Below are 19,130 nucleotides of genomic sequence, written 5' to 3'. Positions count from 1 at the left end.
TCTTTGTGAGAAGCTGTTGAAAACTGAGAAGCAACGATTGCTCATGCAGCCAAAGCATTAAAATCTGAACTTCCTTCTTTTTTTCAAAACAAGACACTATTGTCCCTTTCCCCAAGAATGTGAGGTTCAGGTGGATTTCAATGTGTAACTGAGGAGGAGGGAAAATTTCGGTAATTGTGTTTGTTCACCCAAATCCATGTTTCTAGGTTCATACAATTGTTTCAGGAATTGGCAGAAATTACTGAAGATTTATTTGACCAGAAAAGGAGGTAAGCTGGTCATTCAGTGGCTTCAAGGCAATAGATGGACAAAAAAGCTGCATTGATATCCTTGAAATTCTAAAAGAACATGAGAAGGTCTTTAGTTCCCTGAGTAGATCGTTTAAAGATAATTTATGAAAAAAATGCTTAAGAATTATATAGGATGAGACGTAAGAGGGAATAGCATTCATACCCAATTGGGAGGAGTAATCTATTTAATTCTGCAGGAAAGTAGGAGGGGAGGAGGATAAGGAAGGAAGGGTGAAAAAAGGGAGTGAAGAGCAGGGGAGAGGATAGTCAGAAGTAAAACACCATTGAGGAGGAATAAGTAAAACGAAGATAGAGTAAATGTCATGGGAAGGGAGTGGGATGGAGGAAAATAGTTATGATGATTGATTATAATGGCAAAATTTATGGTACCTAATTTGCTGGGCTTTTATGAAGAAAATTCTCTGTCAAGCTTAAGGTACTCTAGACAGGTTATGATGAACAGGATACTATCAGAAAAACCTGGAAAGACCTACATGAACTGAAGCAGAGTGAAATGTACTGCATACAAAATAACAGCAATAGTGGGGGATGATCTGCTGGGAAGCATGTGGTTATTTTCAGCAAGGAAATGATCCAATATAACCCTAAAGGAATTATGAAGATTGGAGCCCAACTGCAGAGAAAGAACTGATAGTATCTGGAAACAGATGGAAACACATTTAATTTATTTTTCTTTTCCTCTTTGACAATTCCTTAATCTGAAGTTTGGGTTTGTTTTTTTTTACTGTTTTCTCTCACAACTAGCTAATATGGGAATTTTTCCATGACTACTCATGTATATCTTATTTTGAATTGCTTGAGTTCTTGTGGGTGGGGGTGGGAATGGAGGGAGGAAGAGAAGTTAGAACGCAAAGTTTTAAAAAATTGATGTTAAAATTTGTAGTTAAATATATTTTGGAAAATAAAATTATATTCAAAGCAAAAAATAATTATATAGAATAATAATATAATACTAAGTAAAAAAGACCTAGGTTCACATCCTGCTTTAGTCATTGTAAGACCTTGAGCAAATCATATAACTTCTTAGCCTCAATTTCCCCATCAATAAATTGTGGAGAATAATAGCATTTACCTAACAGTTTATTGTGAAGATCAAAGTAAAGAGTACCTATTTTGCCTCAAGTTCCCAGACATATGGTGTATAAAGGGCAGAATTATCTTAGAACTTAGGAGAGCAAAACAAACTGGTGTTAGAAGATTGACACATAGAGAAAAGCCATCAGACCAGGAAATCCCTCAGAATTTATCATTGGTTGAGATCAGAGAATCTCAGTTGAGCTAAGACATTGTCTTTCATTGGATGAACTGATTCATTGGGTAGTGTCTGGAATATTTTAACCTGTAGAACTTCTCTGATTTGTTTTATTTCTGCTTAATTAAATAGGATTACTTGATATTCTGTGGTAATGAGACTTTAAAAAAAATAACTGGTATTTTGTAGGAAAGAATCAGACTTCTAAATATAAGTTCTGTCCCTTTTATCTTTAAGGGATTGAAACCAGGGAAATTGATTGAATGTAAAAAACAGTTCTCCTAGACTAACTATATGGAGGGGGAAGGATAGTTATAAATCTAGTCTAATTCCTTCTTTTTGAGGAAAGCAAAAGAGATGGCATAGGGGACTCCTTCTTCTGACCCAGCACAATCAGGAATCCAAGTCTTCTTTGGTGAGGTATCAATGAGATTACAATTATACTTATTCATGTCTTCCTATGAGCCACATCTAATAATCCATGCAGACATACACACAACCTCTATGAACACCACATACACACACATATCTTATACCTATAAGGTATTTGTCAAACTTTAAGTAGTATTTAAAGGCTAGTTATTATTATTTTGTTCTTTTTTTTCTTTCAATGAGGATCAGAAAAAACAAGTACTGATAAAGTGCTATTCTATTATTATTTCTTTATATTCAGTGTTTTCTATCTATAAAACCTATTTGAGGTTGAATAAAATTATGATAAGGAAAACTTATTGAAAGGAAAATTCATTGTTTGGGCTTTTACCCTGATTAATAAAGTAAAGACACAGAGAATTAAAAGAACTTTATTACAAGTATGTTAAGATAGTGATATGTTGATGGGTTAATTACTGTAGATCAGTGATGGCTTTGAGGTGGGGCTAGTTTTTACTGGTAACTTCCATCATGAAATAAAGACAATTCAGATGGGTCAACATCAGCAAAAGAGGTTGACACATTGCACCTTCCTTCACAAGGTAACCAAGTACATGACAATTTGCAGGTAGAGGTACAGATGTTGCTGGTAGGGGTGCATGACAAAGAGGCAGTAATGCATTAAGCTGCAGACTCACTGTTACCTTCCCCAAGAAAGCAGCCCTCAACATTGATTACCAAGAAATAGTGGGAACAATGGGTCACTGAGTCAACATAACATTCAATAAACTCATTCTCTATAAACTGAGATCTCTCAGTACAAAGTCAGTGGTGAAGAAGAGACAAAAGGAAAGGACTATGTATCTCATACTATTTCAAATGATTTTTGATATCCTTATCCAGGGTCTTTGTATTTTTGTAATATTTTTATTTCATTTATTTTTTCAGTTATCTACCTATCATTAGAAGTGGTTATAGTGGTACTGGTAGTAGCAGCAGTAGCAGCAGCAGCAGTAATTGTATGTGTGTTGGTAGAGAGTAACCCAGAGATATTTCAAAGTTTCAAATTCTCCATATTTCTTGGAAGCAAAGGCTCATGGGATCACAGATTAGAGCTGAAAAGGAACTTAGAAGTCATGTAGTCTAAATTTCTTTTATTTTATAGATGAGGAATTGAGACCTAGACTGGTTAACTATATTGTCTAAAAGTATACAGGCAAGGGCGTGCTTGAGCCAGATTTAACTGGATCATAAGAGCTCATTCTAAATTTTCAGTGTGAGTACTTACACTTTGTTGTTTGTCTAGACTTAAGAAAATGATGGAGCAAATGTTTAAAAGGTGGATTAAACTTGAAAGTGTGCTATATACATATTTTTAAGAGTAGGTTGTTAAATGTTTACCTGAACACCCCTGTATACAAGTATTAAGTGGCTAAATAATTTGTCCAGTTTGACACAGCTAAGATTTGAACCCTATTTCAGGGCTATAATTTCTTACTCTGAAAAAAGAACACCTCCCACTACAACACAATGACTCTTGAAGTCCCCATTTTAGCCTAGTACTATCGTAGGAATGTTGGATTTGGTGACACAACTAAGTCAATGTCTGGGAGAATGTTAGATCCTAGGACCTTAGACTCCAAATCCAGCTTTCTTACCTTTGCACCTGACCTCTTCATGCCTCAGTTTCCTCACCTACAATATTAGAGTTTCTTCCAAATGGCCTCTGAGATCCTGTCCAACTCAAATATATATTCCAACATTCTTATCAGAGGACTTGTTGAATGAGTAGTGTGTATATGATTTAATATGTTTGTGAGTTCTGTCATCCAACACCAATGTTACCAAGTTAATTTGTACTTACTAGTTATTCTCACTAACTCTATCAGGTAAGTTACTCAGAAGAAAATAACTCATTGGCTAGTTGTAACTAACAAAATAAATTTTATGGAAAAACTAATTGGAAAATCCGGGTCTCTGAAGTGTAAGTAAAGAAATCACTTCTTAGAACTCTTTCTATGAATACTATTTGAATATTGTTAAATGCCTGGCATATTGATCAAGCCTCAAAGTCTATATGTATATGCATAAATTACTCTTCCAAATAAATCATTGAGGATTTATCCAACATTACCCCATTCAGACTGTCCCTTTAAATTCAGCGGGTCAGCTTGTTTTTAGTGAGTTTCCTCCAGAAGAATTGCCTGCCAATTCCTCCCCTTAATTGATGTCTTTCTTCTCTTGGATAGAATTGAGTGCCATATTTCCCAACCTGACACAGTAGTTAAATGTTATTGTGACACAGTAATCAATAAGTAAGAAGGCCCCACTGGACTGTATTTTAAAATGTAGGAGACATTTCTTAGTTTTTTCATGCCAGACTGCATCTTCCTATTAAAAATACCACTGCAAGAAAAAAAAATATGCTAAAGCTCTGTAACAATTGGAATAACACCACCTGCTGGATACTTACTGTAGAAGAGTTCTGCCCATGAAGGGAAGGTCTTTGAGGGCAAGACCAGGAGTCAGGAAGTGACGCGGGCTAGTGGGAGGAGGAAGGAAGAGACTGGCGCTCAGTCTCGCTCTCTTTCCTGAGGACGCTGGCGGAGAAGGGAGCTAGAAATGTGCTCTCCCTTTAATAGGCCTTTCTCTCTCTTTACCAAATTCTTATTCTCCTTAATAAATGCTTAAAAGTCTAACTCTTGCTAAAGCTTATAATTTATTGGCGACCACTCATTAGATATTTTAGACAGACTAGCTAGAATTTTAGCCCTTAACAGAGGCGGCTAGATGGTGCAGTGGTTAAAGCACTGGCCCTGAATTCAGGAGTACCTGAGTTCAAATCCAGCCTCAGACACTTGACACTTACTAGCTGTGTGACCCTGGGCAAGTCACTTAACCCCATTGCCCCACAAAACAAACAAACAAAAAATAATTTTGTCCCCCCTGTTGTTCCTCAAGAAACAAAATGTTTCCTTGACGGAACAGTAAAAAGAATATAATAACTATTGCTAACTAATAATATGTGAACGACAATATAGAAAAGGAAGAGAGGAAAGTTTTGTCCAGAGGGGCGATTTTTTTTTTGTCCTCATGAACCAACGCTTTGACATTAGTCTTGCAAAGGGAGGGCCTCTGCAGAGAATACATGTTACAGATGGTGTATATTATAACAGAAAGAGAAAAAAAAAACAACAAATCAAAACTGTTCATTTAAAGTCTCTGAAAGTCTTTTCTCAGATGTCCTCTAGGTGTAGAATGGAAGTCTTTTCAGGGGTTGATGTGTGGATGCTGGTAATCAGCCAGGAAAATTTCCTACAAAATTGAGCTTAACACAACTTTAAAATAGCTTTGTCAATAATCAAATCAAACAATGAAAGTTCTCAAAAACATGTCTAAGGGAATTCAGAATCTTAGTTGTTACACATGAAACATATAATAAAACAAAAATTGAACCATTCTTTAAAATTATAATATTACTATAGTCCCCCCCTTATGGAGGGTAATTGAGAAGACAATTGCTGCAATATTAATTATTAAAAATAATTTTTATCTTTGTTTCATCACTTTTTGCATCATCTGCCTAATTATCCTCATGCCATTATGAGAAATTAAAAAATCTAATATAATTGGTAACAGGTGTCAAGGCCAAATTCAACACTGTATTTATCATGACACCTGAGATAATTATGGGGGTTACCATAAAAGAACAGAGAAATGATGGGATATGAGCATTCCCACACTTGAGCAATATATACTGCCCATGCAGTATGCCAGGTTTAAAATAGGTGGATGGAATATATGTCCATGCCACCAAACATATTGGAGGAAACTGAGTCAGACTTAATCAGATGCATGGGATTGAGATGTCCATGGCATCAGGCATATAGGAGGAAGCATAGAAGCCAGGTGTAGAAGTGAGATGGGTGGGATGAATACTTCCAGCCATCTGTACAATATTGTGGGGAAAAAGAGAATAAAATATTAAACCAAGAGAATCCAACCTCAACATTTGTCAAAAGCCATTCCCTTGGCCATACCTTGACTTCATGCATGTCTCCCCTCATGTGACAGTTCAGTGTCTGCTCTTGCATGTATTCCTCTTGTGATTGGATGGCATCTTGGCCAACTGGCATCTGATAACTCAGAATAACGGCAATTAATGTCTTAAATGATAAATTCCCATGATTTAAAATCTCATATGGATTTAAAAATTGAGGATAATAAATGATTGCAAAAAATGTGAATACATCTTGACTCAGAACACAATATATAATTATGCAACAATTTCAAATAATACCCCTTTTTTTTTACTTAGTATACAATTACTTTTGTGAAAAATCAGAACATATTTAAATACAAGTTAAAGCACAACAGAATCTCAAAGAAAACTTTTTTTTTTGAAAAAAGAAAACTTTTACAAATGTTCCCCTCTTTTTTTTTTTTGAATATGCTTATCAAAAATAATACTTCTAGAATCAATTTACACTTGCCATGGCAACCAATTTGCCAGGGAAATGCTTTGAAGAGTTTGATCAAATAATCAGTTGAGAAAAAATAACAAAAACAAACAACTCAGAACATGGGAGCACAATACTCCTAGAATTAACATTGTATTATGAAATCAAAACCATCTTGCAATTTTTTAAAATTAGATAAATGTATAGAAGAAAATACACATGGAACAATAAAAGACAGTGAAATTCAAACTAAGGAAATCTAAATGAGCATGAACTTAATATTAATGAGTATTATGAAATATAAACTTGATCACATGACTATAAAAAACTTTTACAAATATTCTCCTTGTTTTAGAAACTAAGTATAAGACACAATCTCAAAAGCATGAAAATCTCTATGAAAATAAACCCATACCATTAATTTCAAAATGTATATGTAATGGCATAGAAATCCTATGTAACCTCTGAACTGACATTAATACTCTGAGTAAAGTTAGAACACTTTTGATTCCGATATCTAAAATCCCCAATACTCATATCAATACCTTGCTGCTTACTTCTACATTTCTGTAAAATATGTACCCTTCCATGGCAAAAGAAGCGGAGTCTTGAACTATGGTGATGATTGTCATTCTTATTCAGCTTAAGTTTTTCTTCTTTAACCCCTCTATATTGTCTGTCGGGCTTTTCACCATACAAACGCTTTATAAGATTACTAATTAAAGACAAAAGCAGGTTAGCAAAATTATGAACAAATCGAGCATATCTGGAATTTAAAGGGTTTTCTAAAGTTGTCTCAGAAGCACAGCCAGGCTGGGGAAGGGCTGAGCCTGAAGCTGCAAATGTAGTTAGAGAAAGTTGCGCATGAGCATTAGATCTCTGGACTTCCCAGGCCCGGGAAGCAATGGGCTTGGCCATGGGAGGAGTAGAGGGTGGAGTCTGGAGAGGGGGGGAGGGACCAGCGCAATTTGAATGAGACTTGATTTTGAACTCAGGCCTGGATTCCTCTTCCCCCATTTTGCCTCCAGGTGCTAGGGGATTAAAAGCTTCTAGAGGGTGGGTCTTTGCCTCCAGGCATGCAAAATTAGAGCAACAATTAGTGTTAGAACTGGGAAAAGCTGCAGGAATCTCTTCAGGTTTCTCTGAAAAAGCATGGTTGGGAGAGGGAGAGATATTTCCTTGTATGAGTAAGTTGCTGGCTCTTTTAACAAAAATAAAAAGAAAAATAGAAAATCCACAAAACAAAGCATTAACATGATCTTATCTCCCATTTGTCTGGTTAAACAGACTAAAATCAAAAATAGGGTAATTAGGGAGTTTAAAAGGTCCATTTGAAAAAATTTAAAGGGAAAACACAGCCAGTACTCCAGTACTTAGCAGTTAAAGGGAGAGGGAGGGGAAATTTCTTACCCAACCTGAAGATCAGAAGACTGAGGTTTACCTTTCCTCTTCGTGGTCAGCCATCTGTTAAGGGCTAAAATTCTAGCTAGTCTGTCTAAAATATCTAATGAGTGGTCGCCAATAAATTATAAGCTTTAGCAAGAGTTAGACTTTTAAGCATTTATTAAGGAGAATAAGAATTTGGTAAAGAGAGAGAAAGGCCTAGATTCCTATCTATTAAAGGGAGAGCACATTTCTAGCTCCCTTCTCCGCCAGCGTCCTCAGGAAAGAGAGCGAGACTGAGCGCCAGTCTCTTCCTTCCTCCTCCCACTAGCCCGCGTCACTTCCTGACTCCTGGTCTTGCCCTCAAAGACCTTCCCTTCATGGGCAGAACTCTTCTACAGTAAGTATCCAGCAGGTGGCGTTATTCCAATCGTTACAGCTCCCACTAATTTTTAAATATGACACTGTCCTGCCTAAAGGAGGAAATATTGAGTCCTGCTGTTACTTATCAACTGTGTCAGGATGCTTTCCCGTAGAGAATGTTTTAAGTGAGAAGCAAGAAATGGTAACACTATGTTGTGTTTTTATTTAATAAGTAAGTCAGTTCCTTTTCTATAACATGGAAGCAATATAGTCTTCAAATCCAGATGTTATCTAGTACCCAGCTTAGGAGTTCTCAAATTTATTTGATCTACCAACCACCTACTTCTACCTTCTTCTTCTTCTTTTTTTTTTTAGTGAGGCAATTGGGGTTAAATGACTTGCCCAGGGTCACACAGCTAGTAAGTGTTAAGTGCCTGAGGCTGGATTTGAACTGAGGTACTCCTGACTCCAGGGCCAGTGCTCTATCCACTGTGCCACCTAGCTGCCCCCCACCTTCTTTTTAATAGCATGAGAACTTAGTATAATATCATAAATGAATTTGTGGCTACATTTGTATTAAATACTATAAGTAAAATTCAAGCTCATCCCAGAAAGAAAACCATAAGTATTTTCATACAATCCTTGAAAGACTTAATGGAGCCCTAGGTCTGAAGACGAGATGTGGAGATCTCCTTATCTATCTGATAAGAAAAGTATAAGCCATCATGAGATGATGGCAACTACTTCAGAGTATCTCAAATTAACAAATCAATAAATTAAGTAATGAATAAATATTGAGCACTTCAAGCTTAGCAAATAATGAAGTCATCTCAGCTTTCTCCTTTGTCAAGACTTTTGTAATTGTATTCTATTTGTTTGTGCTAGTTTTCTCCTGAATAGGAAAAAGTAATAAATCAATTTATAATATCTTCACCTGTAATGTCTTTTTATTGAGTTGGAAGTCACACTGGGGTAATTTTTTTTTTTTTTTACCAAATAAGTCCTAAAGGGGGAATGAAACAGTTGTCATTCATCACATTTAACACAGTTTTGATTAAGGTCTCCTACCCCTAATAAGAAATAATATCATCATTCAAAACTTAGAATCTCTTTCAAGTATCAGTTATCCTTAGGATCTCACAAATGTCACAGAGGAACGTTTCTGTAAGGAGACCCTTTTGATAATGATGTCAAATTGAAAGAAAAAATAGTGCATACAGCTAACTTGCTATGACAAGGGACCATTTCCTATGCACTTATATAGAATGTCAATTTCCTGTATCCACATAAGAATGTTTGTTAGTATTAGGTGAAAGGTGCTGGGACTTACTGTAGTTGGAGAAAATCACCTTATATATTATACTATTACTTAAGTGATCTAGAGGTTTTATTAGTGTAGATATGCATTCACATCTCTGTAACTTATTAAATGGTGTTCAAGAACCACTGCAGTAAAAAAAAAAAAATCACTTTTTGACTGAAATGGCAATTTTAAAGATTTTGTCTTGCACAAAAAGCATTACTGAGTTCTACTTCTGGATCAAATTTACATGTTTTCCTTGTTACTTTCCCACTTTAAAAAAATCATTCTAAAAACACCCTTTTAAAAAACACTAAAACTGAAGCTACGAAGAGCCTACAAGTTCATCTTGATTGCTGGCACATGACAAAAAGTAAAATAATTAAAATAAAAATAGATTTTATAAGCTTTATCAGCTTACAAACATGTCCTGGACATGCTTTTGTGAATATGTGGATCTCTATAATTTTGTTTTGTGTTATTCTAAAAAAAAGCATGTTCAAGATAGCAGAATTACATGAGTTTCAAGGAAAATATTAAAGCATTTATTTCCCTTCTTTAAGTGGATTGAGAGTTAACATGCAAGAAACAACCCTTTATTTTTAAATAAAGGAAAATTCATTCTTCCTAAGCAACATGTACAAATATGCAGACATGCTCAATTATGAGGTAAGCATATGAATTTTCATTCCTGTGAGTGTTCCTTTTCCTAATTTAGAATGGGACCCACCTACATTTTACAAGTTCTTCATGAGTTGAAACGTATAGAGACATTATGCCTTTTCTCTCAAGCAAGTCAATGATCCAGGGGATGAGGGGAAAAACAACCAAAGATTAAGTTTATGCAATTACTCAGCAGTCTTTAACTCACATCTACCTAGAAAACCTGAGTTCTCCATATAGATCTGAGGAATTGCTCCCTAAATCAAAGAGCCATAATAAATTTGTAGAACAAACCTTGAAAAAGAAAAAAAAATACCCTGAGGCACAGATCCTGAACCTTCTCTCCTATTCCATTTACCTTACCATTGATGCCATAATAAAAAACAAAAAAAAAACAACCAAACAAACAAAAAGCAGCCTAACTCACATAAGAACAGTGTGAGACTACTATTTTTGAGCCAGAAACAGCAATTGAGATCACCTGTTGATTGGGCTGAAAGAGGAGCTCAGCTCAGCTTGCAGCCTGGCCCACCCCAGAACAGACACCTCCGAGTGTTCAGCATCAGTGGCCTCTTCTGAGGTTCAGCAAGTGGACCCGCAAGGGGGTTTGTGGGTTGGCAGGGGTGAAGTGGCTGTAGTTTCCACTGGAGTTGGAATCAAGCACCCAGGTTGTGAACGAGTGGGGAGGGGCACAGGCACACCAAGCTTCTGACCATAGAGAATCAGATTTCAATCAGACATCTACTTCCCACTTGACATGAGTCGGCAAAGAAAACAGCGGATGATAGAGAGCTTCTTTGGTGGAAAGATAGACTAGAATACACCCTCAGAAGAAGATAATAACAAAGTCAAAGCTCCAACATGCAAAGCTTCCAAGAAAAATATGAATTGGTCTCAGGCCTTGGAAGCACTCTCATCTCATCCATCAGATATGTCCTTCAGAGACTTTTTTTTTTTTGTGAGCCAATTGGGGTTAAGTGACTTGCCCAGGGTCACACAGCTAGTAAGAGTTAAGTGTCTGAGGCTGGATTTGAACTCACGTCCTCCTGACTCCAGGGCCAGTGCTCTATCCACTGTGCCACCTAGCTGCCCCTTCAGAGACTTTTAACAAGAGCAAGACCTTCATGAGGAAATTGAGGACAAAATTTTAGATCCCAATTAGTTATTAATATAATAGTATATAATAATTTTCTCACCTCTTTATTGTTACTGTGGAAAGACAATAACAAGAACATACAAACGTAAAGGAATAAAGATGATTCCAGTAATAACAGTCTGTCAGAAAGTGTTCCTGTCCAATTAGAAGAAATTAGATCTCTCTCTACCATCAACCATTTCTATAAATCCCAAATTCCAGGTGCCAAATTAAACCATGGTTTCTTAGGGACTTGTCAAAATTCAACTATTAAAACAGGCATGATATTAAGTATTTGAACCTTTCCCCTACTAGAGATAAAACTATGTTGTTGTTTTTTTTTTCTTTTTTGTACATAACTAAATTTCTACTGTCCTTGGGGGAATTTCCTCATTCTGATTTTGTGGATAAAACCCTGGACTTTGTGGAGCCTTAGAAGAGCCTGGCCAAAGCCTAATAATTTTCTATCTTTTAAAAAAATAATAATAATTTTTATTTAAAGTTTTGAATTCCAAATTTTATCCTTCCTTCCCTTCTTCCTCTCCCCCCCTCCTGAGGCACTAAGCAATTGGATATAGGTTATATATGTACAATTATGTAAAACATTACAATATTAGTGATTTTGTATAAGAAAACTTGAATAAAAGAAAAAAAATGAGATTAAGTGAAAAATAGTAGGCTTCAGTTTTTGTTCAATCAATATCAGTTCATTTTTTGAAGGTAAATAGTATGCTACATCATTAGTCCTTTTAGATTGTCTTAGATTAGTGTATCGCTGAGAATGGTTAAATCATTCACAGTTCCTCATCAAACAATATTACTGCCACTGTACACAATGTTCTCCTGGTTCTGCTCACTTCACTATACCTGAGTTCATACAAGTCTTTCAAAATTTTCCATTTCTTTAATATTGTATTAAAAAGTTATGATTAATATATTTCTTATTATTAGAGAAGATTTAGGTGTTTTTTTAAAGTTTTTAATGACTGTTTCTTCTTTAGAAAACAGGTTAAAAAAGTTCTATGTTTCCAACTTTTCTATTGAGTTGTTTAATATTGTTCAGGGTTTTTCTTTCTACCCCATCTTCTGTCACCACTAACAGGTATTCAGCATTCATGTGGATTATTAATTGGGCATACTGATCTCTCCATTCATCAACCTCCTCAATTCCAATGACCATTTAAAAAAATAAAATCACTATAACCTTACATAAACATAGTTGTACATTTTAGCTCACTGCTTTTGGGGACTAAAAATTCCAACATCAAGAGCTTTGTAATTACACTTTCCTACCAGATCCCTCCGTTCCTTCTACCTCTAACCTTCCTAGAGGATTCCTCTTCTGCACTAGTGCTCTTCCATAAAAGGCTAAATGGTTACTTGTCAAGTATCTTATAGAAGGAGATATTGTTCAGAGACGATTGAGCTAAATGTCAACTGAGGTCCCTCTAGCTCTGAGATTCTATTACTATTATTATTATTAGTCCATAATACCTCCACTACTATATCTTTACTTTTATATATACCTAGCATTCTTTGTCTCATACATTTGCCAATTAAATATCTCAGTAACTAAGATTCTAGATGTCTTTGCTCTCTTGACTTTCTACAGATCCTGACATGTAAGTTACATAGGTAATACCGAGAGATTTCTGGTAAATGTTTAACAAGTCACTCTCCACCCAAAAAATAAATAAATCAATAAAAATGCACAGCAAAATTTTAAGTTTAATTCACATTATTAACATTTTCTCTATCACTTCCTTAAATCTAAAAAAAAAAGTTGTAAATTATATCCTAATTTGTCAATTTCAGAGTTGTAAGTGCATGAAAAAAAAAAAAGGTAAGCCAGCTTCCATAAGCCTGTATGTTCTGGTTTTAGCACACAACTATATCTTACATTTTGCTCCTCCTTCAGGTCTGCTAAGGATCATTGAAGAAAGTCACTAACCCAAGTTGATTTTATCTACTGCAAAATCATAAGGGGCCCTTGCTGCTACTTAGAAATGCACCTTCTCTACCAATATCAACTTACTCCATTCATTCATCCATTCAACAAGTGCTAATTGCTTACTGTATGCCAATATTTAGACAATGAGAAGGGCTTCAAGTAGAATCCCAGATGTGGAATATGTAGTGTAGAATCAGCAAGACTTGACAACTAATTGTATTTGAGAGTACTGAGGAATGAGGAAAGGTAAGAACTTAGGAATACTTGGACATTGTATACCTGAATGACTCAAAGCACAGGGGCATATGACACATTTAAAAGAAATACAAGGTGATTTCAGGGGCAAAGAAAGGAATTTGCATCTTGCAAAATGGGTAATTGCTTTCTTCAGAAGGTTATGCTTAAACTAATTCTTATAGGAAGCCAGGAAAACTAAGAGGTGCAACTGAAGAAGGAGAGCATTCCAAGTAAGGGGAAAAGCCAGGGCAAAGACATGGAAACATGAGATGGAGCAGAATTTCTGAAGAATTATCAAGTATGCTGCTATGGCTGAACCATAATGTATGTAGAGGGCAATAATGAGTATGAAGACTAAAACAAGAGGGAGAGGCTAGATTGTGAAAAGCTTTTAGCTGCCAAACCAAGGACTTTATATTTGATCCTAGAGGTGATAGAGAGCCAGTTGATTGATTAGAAAAATGTCACAGCCAGACATGTGCTTTAGGAAAATCACTTTTACAGTTGAGTGGAGAGTAGACTAGGGTGGGGAGAAATGTACAAAAGGCAATATTCAGAAATAACATAGAAAAGCAAAAGCATTAATAAAGATAATTTTTAAAGTGCTATACTGTAGTTTATCATATTAAGGAAAATTCTACTTATTCTATTTTTTCTTTATAATTTTAAATATAATTGAATGTGGTATTTTGTCAAAGGTTCTTTCCACATCTAAAAGTAATTATATAAATGGTAAAGAAGATGGGACAAGCTGTTCTTAGACACCTGAAGGTTTTCTTAGAAAACACCAGAGAATTAGTAAATATTCAAGGTGATGAATAGCTTAAGAAAAGTAGTAAAATGTAATAACTAATATTTATATAGCACTTTATAGTATTTCATTTAATCCTGTTTAATGTAGGGCTCTGTAATGACTATAATATATGGTAGAACTTCCCTCTGTCACAGGGGAGCAGGCCAATGGAGTTACACAACAACCAGACAATTAGAAGGATTTCTGAAGCTTGGGTTGCTTGATATACCAGTGATTATTTGTGAGTGAATTCTAGCTGAATTTGGAAATGCCTGTCCCTTCCAGAAACTAAACAGCTTAAGGGCAACCTTGAACAACAGCTAAAGACTCAAAATCTTGCTTGGAACTTTCTAAACACCCTGATTTATTGTGTCTACAGATGTCCCCTTTCACTTAACCCTACTGCATGCTAAAAATCCTCTAGAAAGCATAGATATCTCACCCTTTTCCCATCACCCTTTGAGCAGTGGAGAACTCTCTATCTCTCTGCTCCCTTGCAGGATCTTTTCTCCCCAGCAAGCCTTTTCTCAGAGAATAAATGCATTTTAATCTGTGATCTGACAGTGTCATTTCAGGTCCCTTTATGGGCCTAGAGTGTCTTTTGTTAACAACCTTCATAACAACCCTGTGAGGTGAGTTATTTTTGTCCCCATTTTAGAGATTTAGAAAATAAGACTTAGATGTTAGAAGACTTTATAGTGTCACACAGTAAATTTTTAAAACAGGATTCAAAGAGGGCAGCTAGGTGGCACAGAGGATAAAGCACTGGGCCTGGATTCAAGAGGACCTGAGTTCAAATCTGACCTCAGACACTTGACACATACTAGCTGTGTGACCCTGGGCAAATCACTTAATCCTCATTGCCGTGCAAAGAAAAACAAAAAACAAAAAAAACAGGATTCAAAGTCAGGGCTTCCTGACTCTAAGTACAGTGTTGTATCCAATATATAAACCTATCACTTTGTATGAAATAAATCCATAAAAATCATCAACAATTATATTCAGTACAATGAAAATTAGAGGAATAACAAAAGAAATTCCATTAACAAAACTACAATATGGAAAAGCTATCTGAGACAAACTACCATGGCAAATGAAGGATTTATGAAAATGCAACTATAAACATCTTTATAGAAATAAAGAAATATTTAAACATTTAAGTGATTTTTAGTGGTTATGGTTGGGCCTTACCAGTATAACAAAATTATAATAATTGGCTATTGTATATATTTTTGATATGCCCATTAATTTATCAAGAGATTACTTTATTGAAGTAGATAAAATGATAAAACTAATTTGGAAGAACAAAAAATCTATAATATCAAGGTGAACAATATAAACAAAAAACAGAACAACAGATATATAACATTACCAGACTTTAGAGGATTGATCATAGATTTAGAGCTAACAGGGTCCTTAAAGTACTTTCATTTTAGAAATGGTCTGTAAATAGCTAAATGACTTACTCAAGCTCATACATATAGTAAATAGTAGAGCTGAGATATGAATGCAGATATTCTCTCACTAATTTCAGCATATTTTCCACTGAAACTCACATTCTCAAGTTACATAATAAAGTAGTAATCATCACACCAAGATGATACCTGATTTTTAAAAAATCGATCAATATAACTAATTAGCCATGTAAAACCCAGGTGCAACCAAAGGGGAGATGTATCCCCATGTTTAGAAAGCAAAAGAACATACATTACTGGAAGAGAGAGCCCTTATTTGAAAATAATTACTGAGAAAACTGGCAAGCAATTTGGTAAAAAATAAGGATTAGATTAGCATTTTTAAATCAAATACCATTATGAACTACAAGTTGATAGATTATTTAAAACAAATAGAGGATGGAGATAACTGTCATGGTTCTGATTAGGGCATGAACTTTTCATTAAACACAGTATATGTGATTTAAAAAGGCCAAATATATAGTTTTGATCACATAAAATTTAAAAAGTCTCTTAAGTGAACAAAATCAATTTATGTCTGAAAACAACTTGCTTTGAATTTTTCTTCATGATGGAGTATTGTGTGGGTGAGAAAAGAGAACTGGAGAGTAGGAAAAAAAAAAAAGGAATAACTTGCTTGTTCTGCAGAAAAAGTTTAGACCTGGAAAAGATCTTTGAGATCATCTAGTCCAACACCCTTATTTACAGTATAATTTTAAGAAAGCTATTGAATCATTCTGTGCTTCAGTCTCCCATGTAAAAATAGGGACAAAATCCATCTTTATGACTGGGGAAGAGCTACTGCCCTTTACAGAGGAATTCTCTGTCATTTCATGAAAATTAATTTCCCCCTTAACTCCCAAGCACCATCTTCACCTCTAGGATGTAGAAAGGTCCCATCAAAAGCTAAATTATCCTTTCAAGTCTGGGCCAATCCTATCAAAGCAAAGGCTTGGGATAAATAAGATTTCTTGTTTTCCATTGCTTCAAGTCACTCTATAAACTGAAGGTATAATAAACCTAATGCAGCACCTAGTTTACTTTTATTTACATGCTAAAATAGAGTAGTAAAAAGTAATATAGTGACTAGATATAGAAAATTGGGGAAGGGGGTCAGTGTTAGATCTAGTTGGTTTCATAAATTGAAAGATGATTAAATGAGGCATAAATATTTCATACAGTAATACAATGTACATTGTACAGAATTCTTCACATAACACAAAACTATATAGGATACCTTTCATTCTACTGTAAACTCAGCTATAATATATTCATGCTGACATGTAGCATTGATTTTTCCTTTATGTATAGCTGTATTAATTTTCAAAGTTCACACAGACAAATGTGCACCTTTCAGAAACAGAAGCAGGCAAATGAATAAGATCCTGGGGAGAAAGCTCCATTATGTACTTTTCATTAGTAGATTTATGCATTTTTAAAAAGCATCCATTTTTGCATTTTTGAAGGTCTATACCTCCCTTGAGACTTGCATAAATCCTTTGTAATATTTAAATGTGCAATGCATGGATGTTCTCTTCCTCAAATTTAATTTGAGCTCAAGAAAAAAAATGCAAACTTTATTTCTCGAAGTCATATTTTATGAACCAAATAGCTGGAAGCAATCACCCTTTTTATTTTGTTTTCTCCAAGAGTCCAAAAACATCAGCAGCAAGTGGTACCAGACTTGATTATGTGGATCTGAAGCCAGTGTGTACTATTTATGTTCAATAGCACCAAAAGCAATAGAATATACATTATCCAACTGATTCCAAACAATTCATCATGCTCTGAGAAGGCTCTCAGCAATATTTCTGGGAAAACTAAAATTGCTGTTCTTGTCCCAATGGATTTTAATCTGATTATGATTCCATGCCTGTTATGTTGGTGAGCATAGCAGTGTCAACTCTCACCAAAAAAAGCAAAACCAAAACAAAACAAAAAACAGGTCCCTGATCCCTGCCACAAAAATCACTATGCCTGGCAATAGGCAATTGGATGTCTGGATTCTTGAGTCACACTCGAGTCTGCAGCAGACTGTCATTCCCCAAGTGAGATATTTTACTTGAGAAAGGTATTGTTACATGTACTTTTAGCCATAAATAGTCTTTTCACTCATGGATTATGGAATAGTAATCCATTGCAACAAAATCAAGAAGCAGCTCAGGGTATATCAGTTTCTTCTAAGTCATGTCCTGCCAGCTTCTGATGTGTCCATTTATTCTCTGGTAACAGAACTTAGTCTTCAACACTCACTGAGACTTTTCCAGTGCTTGCTACTAGAAACAGGGAAATGATTCATTGTTTACCCAATCAAATATCCTTAGCTTTGATTGTTAACTATTTACTTGAGTAGAATTATTTTTGCCTTCTTGAGACTAATAGACCTGTGGACAAGGATTGATGACAGCTACATATAAGTACCTGTACCTCATTAAAGTTTCATTTGTTACTTTTGGAATTAGAAAATGAAATAATGGCAATGCCAACTGTGGTTTTCTTGACACACAGGAAAGAAAGAAATCTCATTTGTTAATTAACACAAATAAATCCACTGGTAATTAAAATGATATTCTTCTCACTAAATTTTATGATTCCCCAATTAAATCCAAATACTGGTGATGTAAGTAAGCAAATAAAGTGCTTTGTGATTTCTTGGGCTGATTTGATCAGCTGCTTAAGAAAAAAATCATTTGTAAAGTTGCATTCCTAATGCCTAATTTTGCTATGGAAGATAAAGGAAATCTGTCTTCCTTTTATTGACTGGAGCTGGTTGACCCTAAAATGGTCTGTAGGTATTCAGAAAGGCAATTGACTTGTCAAACTTAATTTGGGAAGGGGAACTTTAAAATTGTACTACTTATTTTAGCTTCTCAATAGAATATGTTGTGACTTGACAAGTAGCATTCAGGTTGAATATTACATATAGTAAAATATTTCCTTTTTCTATTCACACTTTGTTGTTGTTGTTATTTTTTCTACATCTACTTCAACCTCCACCAAATCCTCTTTTTCTGTTATCATGAATTCTTTCTAAGAGATGACATTTGCCCCAAAGTTCTTCATCATCTCTGTTTCAGCATCCATTCCCTCTTTATTGGTCAAACTGAGATCCAGATTAGGAATTCCAATTGTGACTCCACATTTTGGAGGATAATATCATTAAAGTGAGTCATAAATGTATTAGTAGCTATGCTGTTAGATCTACAATTTCATTGCTCCATCATGGTATAGAGGTGTCCCATAGTTCTTGAAACTATATTTTCCTATGACAGAAAAAGATAAACTCTGGCAAAGCTTCAGATAGGACCAGCAACATACTGAGGCTGCTTTCCTAGGACTAAGTCATCTAAATACTGAAAAGCTTATCACATTTAGGTGATTAGTATTTTGGACATGAAATCCTATGACACAAAGAAAAAATGTAATGTTATCTCTCTTTAGGAGCAAGGGTGGAAG

General features: G+C 35.1%; 1 pseudogene; it reads left to right on the top strand.

Annotated features, from left to right (window-relative positions):
* Positions 1-19,130, top strand: part of LOC122747190 — a 75,083-nt pseudogene that overhangs the window by 36,548 nt on the left and 19,405 nt on the right.

This window comes from Dromiciops gliroides, chromosome 3, assembly GCF_019393635.1.
Source record: "Dromiciops gliroides isolate mDroGli1 chromosome 3, mDroGli1.pri, whole genome shotgun sequence".
Classification (NCBI taxonomy): Eukaryota; Metazoa; Chordata; class Mammalia; order Microbiotheria; family Microbiotheriidae; genus Dromiciops; species Dromiciops gliroides.
This window is presented reverse-complemented; position numbering and strand designations above follow the sequence as displayed.